Raw genomic sequence first — 11,004 nt, forward strand, 5'->3', positions numbered from 1 at the left:
TGGCAACTTAAAAAATTGAGCCAAGTGGACGCATGGGTTTTGGCAACTTAAAAAAGTTGAGCCAAATGGACGCATGGCGCATGGGTTTTGGCAACTTAAAAAGTTGAGCCAAGTGGACGCATGATGTAACGCCCAAGAATTACACATTCCAAAATGTGATATTATCATACTATTATTTGACGAAATTCGGGCATGACCCGTTCGTAATAAGAACAATTCCCTGTAAGACTAACGTGTAATAACTTAAAATACGACGCAGCGGAAAACAAGAGCCCAAAAATTTCGTTCTTTAATAGACATATCAAACACATGAAGGTTCAAATGCGAAATACCATATATTCATTAAAACGGATTTATAACGTTTTATAACATTAATACTTCAAAACCTATATGAGTTACACTATGTGACCATTCTACCCCGTACAATCCTTGCTCTCAACTCGAACTAAGTCCGCTTCACTTCAATAAATGTAGAGAAAACCCAAGTGATACCTGTGGACACCACGTACAGCCAAACCATTAGTCATTAACATACCATACAACATTAAACTATATAATAGAGTTTCGTAGAGCATTCTATAAAGTAGTCGTGGAATTGTCCAAGCGCTTTCTTAATACTCTTATCCAAATCCAGCTCCATTTCTTCATGAAGCCAACGATCCCATAACTACATTACATTCCAACTCAACGCACATCATTAGTAACCATAAATACTCGAACACTTTGATAACGTTCATGCATATGTCTTAAGCATTGAACATTCATTCACACATACATTCACACTTACGTACTTATTATCATACATACATACATATATATATATATACACTTATATATATACATGCGTACCTTCATACATGCCAATGTTCCTTCCTACGCAAAATCAATTAATCACGAATATATACACAAGCTTCTTTTACATGTAGGTTTATGCCGGAATGTCACATTCACAACTTTACATAGTATAGACAATCTATGATTCAACCCACGTGCCCTTTGGATTCCTATACACATATACTTATAAAATTTCCTACACTAACACGAAACAATCCGTTCATTCACTAACCGACAACCGAATCATATAAAACTTGTTCCTAATGGTCCGGGAAATGTTCCCCTTACATAATGACTAAAAATTCTTACCCAAGGTCTTAACCATAACGAATTTCATTACATTACGCAACATATGCACATAAAATTCGACCCGTTTAAACCCACCAATTTACTTTCGGCTTAAATACAACCTTCTTCAATAATGAGGCATTATTGGCTTTGTACTTCTGATTATTACATGTTCTTTCATGATGTTTCGTAAACATAAGTATTAAAATCTATTAAACCTACTAAAAAGTGAATCGAAATTCACTTACCTCGAGTACTCCAATAAGTGTATTTGTCACCTTGCCTTATCTTGACCCGTTATCCTCCTATGCTTGACCTCTCCTTGACACGTTCCTATTATCTCATTCCATTACATCCATTCAATAGTTAGTATACATAATCATACGCATCACTAATCACACTTCTATTCACGTGTCAATCGCTTAACGAGTTCAACATGTATCATAATACTACAATGCTAATCAATCTAACAATTTATCATTCCATCATCACAACAGTCATACATGAGCTTCTAGCATGCATAATTATGTATTTACATCATGTTCGTTATTCTTTCAAAATTCCATACTTAGAATGATAACCTTTTCTAAGTTAGGCAACTTGCTTCATATGTTAAACATTTCATACCATTTCTTAACACCTTGGTTTTTACACATCCATTCTACTATTTTCTATCAACAACCCGTTTCGACCCGTTGGTGCAATTATATGCATAAACTAGTTGGTAAGTGTTTTAGACACTTAAAACAATCAAATAACTTACTAATAATTTATTAAAATCAGTAGTTCATGATTCATACAAGTGTGCATAACAATACAACTATTTTTACTGAATATTTATACTAAAATTTGTGCAGCAACTTTCTGCGCAGCAGCTGTTCACGACACATTTTAACCCATTTATCTTCTGATTCAGTTCTTCATGTTCAAATATGAAATGATCTACACTCAGAGATCTTTCTAAGCATATAAAGATCGTAACAATCGGACATTCCTATGATTTTATATGATTTTTACAAAATCAGCACAGAAGCTGAAATGCTTCCAAACAGCTTGCTGTCAAAACGAATTTACTAACTTTTCATGCTGTTTTGACCCACTAAATCTCATAACCAGCCTCTTATGACCAAATATGAAATGTAATATGCGAAACAACCTTTTCAAGGATATATCATATGCCTTAAACCGAGCTACGGTTGATTTTATACGAATTTTTCAAAACAGGTGCGCAACAATAATTACTTCCAATCAGCTTTGTAAATCTTTGGAATTATGAACTAAATCTCGACTTTAAATCATCAATTCATGTTCACAATTTATGCTAAGCATCATAAACATGTTAGAGACCATATGATACAATAATTCTCACAAATTCTTACATAGAACATGAACCACATTGAAACTACACATGCGTGAATGTATGTGTGCATTAGCTAATGATTCAAGCATTTCATCAAACGCTTGGTGTGCATACAACATTATAAACACATTGTACAAGCTCTTAATACATGAATTCAACCAATTCACATAATCATCTTCAACCATGACCAATTTCAACATGAATTCCAACCAACATACATTCATACTTCAATTTCACATAAATTTCACTAACATAAAATTATTAGATTCCACCATACAACTAGCACAAATGGGTTTCACTATAATTCTTCATTCTCATCAAATTCAAGCAAGATTCATATTCTACATGATGATACTAGTTCACCCATTGATTCACATAAGCAATCCCAACTTCACAATTTGCCACCCTAGCCATATGCATATTGTTCTAAATCACCTATTAATCATAATATCATCAACATTTATCTAAATTGCATGTAGAATTTCACAACTTTTTAACCATCTTTTAACATACAAGTGGGTTTTGCCTAATCCATGCTCATATTCAAAATTTAACATCTCTTGATGTTTTAGCAACCATAGCAACCATTATTCATACCAATTTTTGCATTACATACCGGAATTATACTAGACCCACAAAATCAAACATCACAAAATTGAAAATTTCGACTTACTTGATGTTGGGTATGCTTAGAGGATCATCATTCTTAGTTCATGCATTCAACTAGGATTCAATTCCCCTTTCAATTTGAAGGTCTGCTCATGAATTAGGGTTTCACCCCTTTCTTTCTCCTCTCTGTTCGATCGTTCCACGCCCAGATATGGGTAGTTGGGGTTTTTTTTTATTTTATATATAATCTTTCTATTTATTCAAAAACCACCCCTCATGTTTGTAACCTATTCATTATATAACTAGATTTCTTATCCTTATTTATTTTAACCAAACTTTTAACTAGGTTTAATAACCTAGTTATTCTGTTTCTTTTTTTTTTCTTTTTAAACGTGCTAACATATTAACAACTAGATAATTTGAATTTTGGGGCGTTACACATGACGCATGGGTTTTGGCAACTTAAAAAAGTTGAGCCAAATGGACGCATGGCGCATGGGTTTTGGCAACTTAAAAAGTTGAGCCAAACGGACGCATGGCGCATGGGTTTTGGCAACTTAAAAAAGTTGAGCCAAATGGATGCATGGCGCATGGGTTTTGGCAACTTAAAAAAGTTGAGTCAAATGGACGCATGGCGCATGGATTTTGGCAACTTAAAAAGTTGAGCCAAATGGACGCATGGCGCATGGCACTTGTTGTTTCCTTCTAATGGAAGTTTTGTTGTCTTTGGGGAAGATGTTGATGTGACTGTCTGGTGTCCCTGTCTTATCGGAGATGAACAGGCGCCTTTTCAGTTTCCGTCAGTTACTTTCTGTCACGTTGTCAGGCCCTGTTACCCATGCTCCCGAAAAAAGAGGTGGTGTCTTCTCTCTCTTCTGACGTGTCTCTCCCCCATTGGTTGCTTTTCCTGGACTCTGACGGCCCACTACCCATCGCATTCAATGCGATGGGTATAAATATGAGGCGGTTTCTCCTTCTTTCCTCACTTTTCAAATTTTTGAAGTTTGGTTCTCTCCATCTCCTTCATCTTTTCTTCTTTCTTTGTTTGAACATTTTCGTTTAACCTCTCATTATCTTCATTATGTCTGGTGCAAATCCTTTCCAGAAGAAGAGGAAGAATAAAGGAAAGGCTCCCCCTAGCCCTGACCAGGCAGTTATAGGATGGAAGGAAGTGGAGTTCAATAATTTGGTGAAGGGAATGGGTTTTCGTCCTGAGTGGGGAGCCCAATATCCGACTGCTGGTTCTACCGCTATGGATGCACCTCCGGGTTACTTGACCTTATATGCTGCATTCTTCCGGGAGGGTAACTTCAGGCTTCCAATTACCAAGTTTACTGCCTCGGTGTTGAGGAACTATGGGCTTCATATTTCTCAAATTAATGCGATTGGGCTTCCGCGTATTACTCACTTTGAGTTTGTTTGTAGAGCCCACCGTATTGATCCAACATTTGAGATGTTCAACGTCTTCTACAGTGTTACTTACGCCAATGGCTTCTATTCTTTCAACGCCCGGACAGGTGTTGCTCCCGTTTGCTCCGTCCCTTTGAATAGCTTGCACGATTGGAAGCAAAAGTTTTTCTACATTCGTCGCGGTGTTATTCCGGTGGATATGCATTACCGGTCGGTAGGTGAAGGGATCCCAAAGGTAGATGTTTTGGTGGGTTTTGCTGAAGAAGATTGGTACAAGAAGCTAACACACAAAGCAACTGCTATTTCTCAGTTGGAGGAGATGGCCTTAGTTGGTGCTGGAATGAGTTTGTTGTGGGTACCGAAGAACCCCTTGGGTGTACCCGTTTATGGTTACCAAGGCAAATGTATGTGATTTCCTTTAAAGTATATTTGAATTTTTTGTGTGTTCTTCCTTATTCCTTCGTTTTTTGCAGTTGGATATAGTCTGATAAATGTTTTGGACCCGAAGGCTGCGGGTGCCATGGTTGAGGCGATCCAAGAAGATGGAAAACCGACGTGGTTAAACCAAATTCGAGGCCGTTTTTTGCACCCAACTGATGAGAGTTTTACTAAATATGCCAGTATTTCCTTAGGTGAAGATGATGAAGATGACCCCATTGATTCTATTCGAGAGGAAGTTGTTGTTCTCTCGAGATGGCCTTAGTTGGTGCTGGAATGAGTTTGTTATGGGTCCGAAGAACCCCTTGGGTGTACCCGTTTATGGTTAGCAAGGCAAATATATGTGATTTCCTTTAAAGTATATTTGAATTTTTTGTGTGTTCTTCCTTATTCCTTCGTTTTTTGCAGTTGGATATAGTCTGATATATGTTTTGGACCCGAAGGCTGCGGGTGCCATGGTTGAGGCGATCCAAGAAGATGGAAAACCGACATGGTTAAACCAAATTCGAGGTCGTTTTTTGCACCCAACTGATGAGAGTTTTACTAAATATGCCAGTGTTTCCTTAGGTGAAGATGATGAAGATGACCCCATTGATTCTATTTGAGAGGAAGTTGTTGTTCTCTCGAGTGGAAGTTCTGATAGATCCTCTGAAGGTCTAATTTCGCGTTGCGCGCGTGCAGGTAACGCGCAGGCTGTTGTTAATGAGCCTGTTCATGAAGTTGTTGATGATGATGCAGAGATTCATGTTGATCCTTCTGCTCAGGTGGAGTCAAGAAAGAAGAAAAAAGCTGACAAGCCTGAGAAAGGGGAGAAGAGGGTTGAGGGCAAAACAGCTGGTACTTTTCGTGAACGACCCTCTACTCTTCCTTTTCTAGATTATGTAGTCGTATCTGATACGTTGTTTGGTTTAGAAGCTGGTGAGAAAGCTCGTGTGTCTGACCCGGATGACCAGTCTACCTTGACTGAGATGATGAAGAAAAAGCCCTCGAAGATAAGAAACGCAAACTTGACGAGCAAGCCGCTGCTCTTCTTGCTTCGAAAAAGGCTAAACTCCATAAGGAAGCCCCGCCTGCTCCTTCCGAGTCTGAAATTGATATGGGTGTTTTTAGTGGAGGTCGCGGGAATCTCTTGGAGGAGATATTTGCTGCTTCTGCTCCTACTGGTAATGACTTTGTATTTGTATGTTTGTTGCATGTTTCTTCGAGCTACTTTTGATTGTTGTGGTTGCTCTATGGCAGGAGTCAAGTCTGGCAAAGGGCCTCATAGGTTGGATGTTTCACAAATTACTCCTCCTACTTCTCCTCCATCGAGGACGGTTGGCTTAACCCCTCCTCGCGATGATCCTGGGAAGGAGAAGAAGGAAGATGAAGCGGCTGCGGAGAATGTTGGTGAGGGTGGCGGCGATGTTGCAGGTGGTGTTGGTGCCGGTGGTAGCGCAGGTGGTGAAGGTGCTGGTGACAGGGGTAAGGGTGTTGATACTGAGGTGGAATCCAGTGAACCTGCCCCGCGCCAAACGATTTATACTAAGCGCCCCCGGGTGGTGGTGGTGCTACTTCTGGTGCTGTTCGTAGTCCACAGTTTGAGAGTGTTCATGCTGATTCCTGGGAAACTCACAACCCTGCTTGTGATGACTTGCCGCACGCTCCTCGGTGGAATCTGACTCAAGGTTCCCGGATGAGTGATTTGGGCAACTGTCATGATTTCTTCTCTATGTCTCTTCCTCCTGCTGAAAGGATGTTCCAGAAGCGGCGCAATCGTTTTGAGTTATTGGATGATCATGTGCGCGCTGGGGTTAATTTCTTTGCTACTTCTCGAGAAATTGTCCGTGAATGGAGGTCGATGGGAGAGGAGACGGTTGAGTTTGAGGATGCTAGGAGGGCGTTTGCTGAGGAGAAAGAAAAGTTTAATGCGGAGAAGAAAGGTTTACAATGGAGGGTTGCCGATACTGAACGAAAACTTGAGCAGGAGAAACAGGTTAACGTTCAGAAACAAAAGGACTGGGAAGCAGCGTGTGAACGTACTAACGCTGAGATGCAATCTCAGCGTGAAGCGATTATTCGGTTATCTGGTGAGAAGAAGGAGCTTGCTGATGAAGCCCATCAGGCGCGTACTGCATTTGAGAAGAGAGAAAAAGAATATGTCGCTCGTATCGACAATTTGGAGCTCCTTGTTATGCAAAAGGTTTCCGAGTGTGAGGCCACTGGAAAGCTTCTCGAGGAGAAAACTTCTGAATGTGCAGCTTCTGATGGCCTTGTTGAGGAGGTATCTGCTGATTGCAGATGGTTGTTGTCACGCGCAGTACCTTTGGTAACTTCCTTCGTTTATGTTTGTTTCTTTTTTGGCATGTTTTGACGATTCCTCTTATGTTGGTGTTTGCTTGTTTGCATCTTGCTGACCGTATTGTGAACTCTCCTGAACTTGCCACGTATATGTTTGAGTTGGGTCAAGCGGGATACAATAGTGGTCGGAAGTATGGCTAAAGCTGCGGCTATCAATAATGAAAAGGACCACCACTTCGAGCTTTATGCGGAGAACTGTGATTGTAGGTATGCTGCAAAACGTAAATAGTTTGCATCCCTGGAATTTGCCGTTGTTAAAGCTGCAGAGAAGCTAGCTAGGAAGGTTGATGGTGTTGCTTGTTGAAAAAGGCTCTCGTGGATGAAGCAGGTGCGGCGGGAGGTGCTGGTACTAGCCATCCTAAGTGAAGGATTCCGGCCTGTGTGCCGCGTATGGCCTTAGACGGCCCTGTAATTTTTGGTGACTTGTGAACAGTTTGAATTTTTGCTTTACCTGTTATGTTTGTGAACAACTGATCATGCTTGATGTTTGGTATGTTAATATTTGCCTTTGTTTTATGCGAATTTTGTTATCATCATAATATGTGCATGTAAAATTACTTTGATTAGGTGTCACGAATGAATGATGGCGCTGACAAGTTGTGTTGTGTTAATTACAACGTTTGTTCTATCGTATTTCTGCGCGAGTTGGCTTGTGACTAAGAAGTGATCGAGTTGCAGGCTATTGTGTGGGCTCAGCATTAGGAGCCTTACAATGTTTATTTACCTTGCTATCGATGTTTTCGTGTTTGTGTGGGCACGAAGTTTTGTTTTGGCATTTTGTAGGCTTTGGTTGTGTTTCTGACCCAGCTGTGCACTTGGTTGTGACGAGCCTTGGAGGTCTACAACGTTTCCTATGGTCGAGCCATTGGTGTTTTCGTGTACGCCCAAAGTAATATATGCAGTTGTGACAGGAAATTTGCATAATAAAGATAGCCAAACACTTCTTGTATTACGATAAATGTGTCGGCGATTCAGCCATTGTAATTACATGAATTTCTTACATATAACACTTTCTCAATTGTTGAGCGTTCCAAGTTCGTGGAACCTCTTTGTTGTCGATGGTGCGCAGCTTGTAAGCTCCCTTTCCGAGTATTGCGCCCACGACATATGGTCCTTCCCACTTGGGAGCCAGTTTTCCAGGTTTCTCGGCGTTTGAAGCCTCGTTGTCTCTTAGGACGTAATCCCCTGGGTTGAAGGTGCAGACTCAGACCTTGGAGTAATAATATTTCTCCAGCTTCGTTTTGTATTTTGCTTCGTTGATTGCCGCCATCTCTCTTCTTTCTTCTAGGAGGTCCAGGTCGATCCTCCTTTCTTCTTCGTTGTCGATTAAGTTCATGGAGAGCATTCGTGGAGACGGCAATCCTATCTCTGTTGGTATTACTGCTTCAGACCCATAAACTAGACTGAACGGTGTCTCACCGTTGCTTGTTTTTGGCATTGTTCTGTGGGCCTAGAGTATGCTGGGCAGCTCGTTAACCCAGCCCCTTCTTTTCTCGCCTAGCCTTGCCTTGATACCATCAACAATGCTTTTGTTATCTGCTTCTACTTGACCATTCCCCTGCGGGTGCGCAACCGAAGAGAAGGTGTGTTCGATGTGCAATTCTTTGAACCATCGCTCGAGGTCGTCTGCCGCGAAGTTCGTTCCATTGTCAGTGATGATTCTGAGCGGTAGGCCGAAACGGCATATGATTTGTTCCCATATGAATATCTTGACGACAGTTGACGTGGTTGATGCAAGTGTCTTCGCCTCTACCCATTTGGTAAAATAGTCGACCGCGACTATTATGAATTTGACCGCTCCTGAGGCTTCTGGGAAAGGGCCGACCATGTCTATTCCCCATTGCTGGAAGGGCCATGCAGTTGTGACTGGTACCAATTCATTTTTGGGGCGCATCGTCTTGTGAGCATGTCTTTGGCATCCACTGCATTTCCTCAACTCTTTTACTGCGTCTAAATGCATTCCGGGCCAGTAGTACCCGGCGTTCATCACTTTTGCCACCACCATTCTTGGCCCGACATGTATACCACAGATTCCTTCGTGGACCTCTCTGATCAAATAGTTTGCGTCTTCAGCGTCGACGCATCTCAACAATGGGCCAAGGTATGACTTTTGGTATAAAATTCCATCGGCCATCTGATAGTGCTCGGCCTTGTACTGGATTTTCCTCGCTTCGGCTTTGTTCTCGGGGAGTATCCCGGATTGAAGGTACATGATTATCGGAGTCATCCAAGACGTTGTCCCTTTCTGGATGACGCTTACTTCCCTAAGTGGAACAGATGGGTTGCTCAAAACTTCTATGCGCACATCCTTTGCTAGGTGTTGGAAGCTTGTCGATGCGAGTTTACTCAGCGCGTCTGCTAGTTTGTTCTCGCTTCGGTTTATGTGATGCACCTTGTAGGAATAGAAGGTTTGTAGCAACGTCTTTGCTTGACTCAGATAGAGCGCCATTACATATCCTTTGGCTTCGTATTGGCCGTTGATTTGTCCGGCCATGATACGCCCCAAACCTTAGAAGATTAACTAGCTTAATATATATGGAAAAATTTTTGGAAATTTCGGCATGACCCATTCGTACTAAACCACTATTACCTGTTTTACTCAAACAAACACCAACATTTAACATTTTTTGACAAAAATCAAAGACGGACAAGGTTTATATTCAACACGACAAGACTACATTTACAAAGTTCCAACCCTACAACAAGGACATCGACTTACTACATAAGTTTAAGTACATTTAACCAAAACTTTAAACCATATCAAATTAACTTGTAACGGAAGCGTGAGGCGGACATGAATCAAGTGTGCACGTTCCAAGCCATCCAATCGTCTAAGTCGAGGATTTACCTCGGTCTTGTGATCCTTCCGATTTCTTGGAATTTGAACCTTCTTCCTTCACGCCACTTCGAAGAACAGATGTAGGAGCTTAAAATTCGTTGTTCATGCTTTCGATTTTCATAAAATTTCACTTGGTTCTTGTGGATTTTGATAAACTAGGGTTTACTCCCTTCTTGCTCCTCTCTGTTGATCGACCAGAACCCCACACACGTACTGTGTGTGGGTTTTTGACATAAATTGATTTTAGTAACCCAACTTTTGGGCATTTGCACCTTTAGTCCCTCAATTTCAAATACTTATTTAATTTAAATACTACCCCCTTTTATTTCTACATTTTATCCTAAGTGAATTAACATTTTTGGGGTGTTACAAATCTACCCCCCTTAAGGAGGTTTCGTCCTCGAAACCTAAAACACATATCAAATTAAATATTGACATACCGAAAAGAAAAGGGTAGTATTTTCGCATTTCATCTTCCGATTCCCACGTAAGTTCCGACCCCCTTCGATGTTGCCATTGGACCAGTACTTGTCTAATAGCTTTGTTTCGAAGATTCTTCACCTTCACATCTTTAATGGCTATTGGTTTCTCAACATAATTCAATCCCTCGTCCAACTCGACGTCATCGAGAGGTACTAACGCAGTATCATCCGCAAGACATTTTCTCAGCTGCGACACATGGAAGGTATTATGAATTCCGTCTAGTGAGGACGGTAACTCTAATCGATATGCAACCCTTCCAATTCGAGCCAAGATTTTAAATGGCCCGATATACCGAGGGCCTAACTTACCTCGTTTACGAAAGCGGATTATGCCTTTCCATGGCGACACCTTTAATAGAACAAAATCCCCAACTTGAAATTCAATAGGGCGCCTTCTCTTGTCT

The 11,004-nt window shown here is 41.0% G+C and overlaps 1 long non-coding RNA gene across 1 annotated transcript; it reads right to left on the reverse strand.

Annotated features, from left to right (window-relative positions):
* Nucleotides 1-310: 310 nt before the first annotated feature.
* Nucleotides 311-3,311, reverse strand: LOC110868998. The gene is made up of 2 exons (XR_002552901.2): nucleotides 3,156-3,311; nucleotides 311-1,455 (listed from the first exon to the last, which is right to left on the reverse strand). It is a non-coding gene; the product is annotated as an uncharacterized LOC110868998 (long non-coding RNA).
* Between the last annotated feature and the right edge of the window lie 7,693 nt (nucleotides 3,312-11,004).

The sequence above is a fragment of the Helianthus annuus genome, chromosome 1, assembly GCF_002127325.2.
Source record: "Helianthus annuus cultivar XRQ/B chromosome 1, HanXRQr2.0-SUNRISE, whole genome shotgun sequence".
Lineage (NCBI taxonomy): Eukaryota > Viridiplantae > Streptophyta > Magnoliopsida > Asterales > Asteraceae > Helianthus > Helianthus annuus.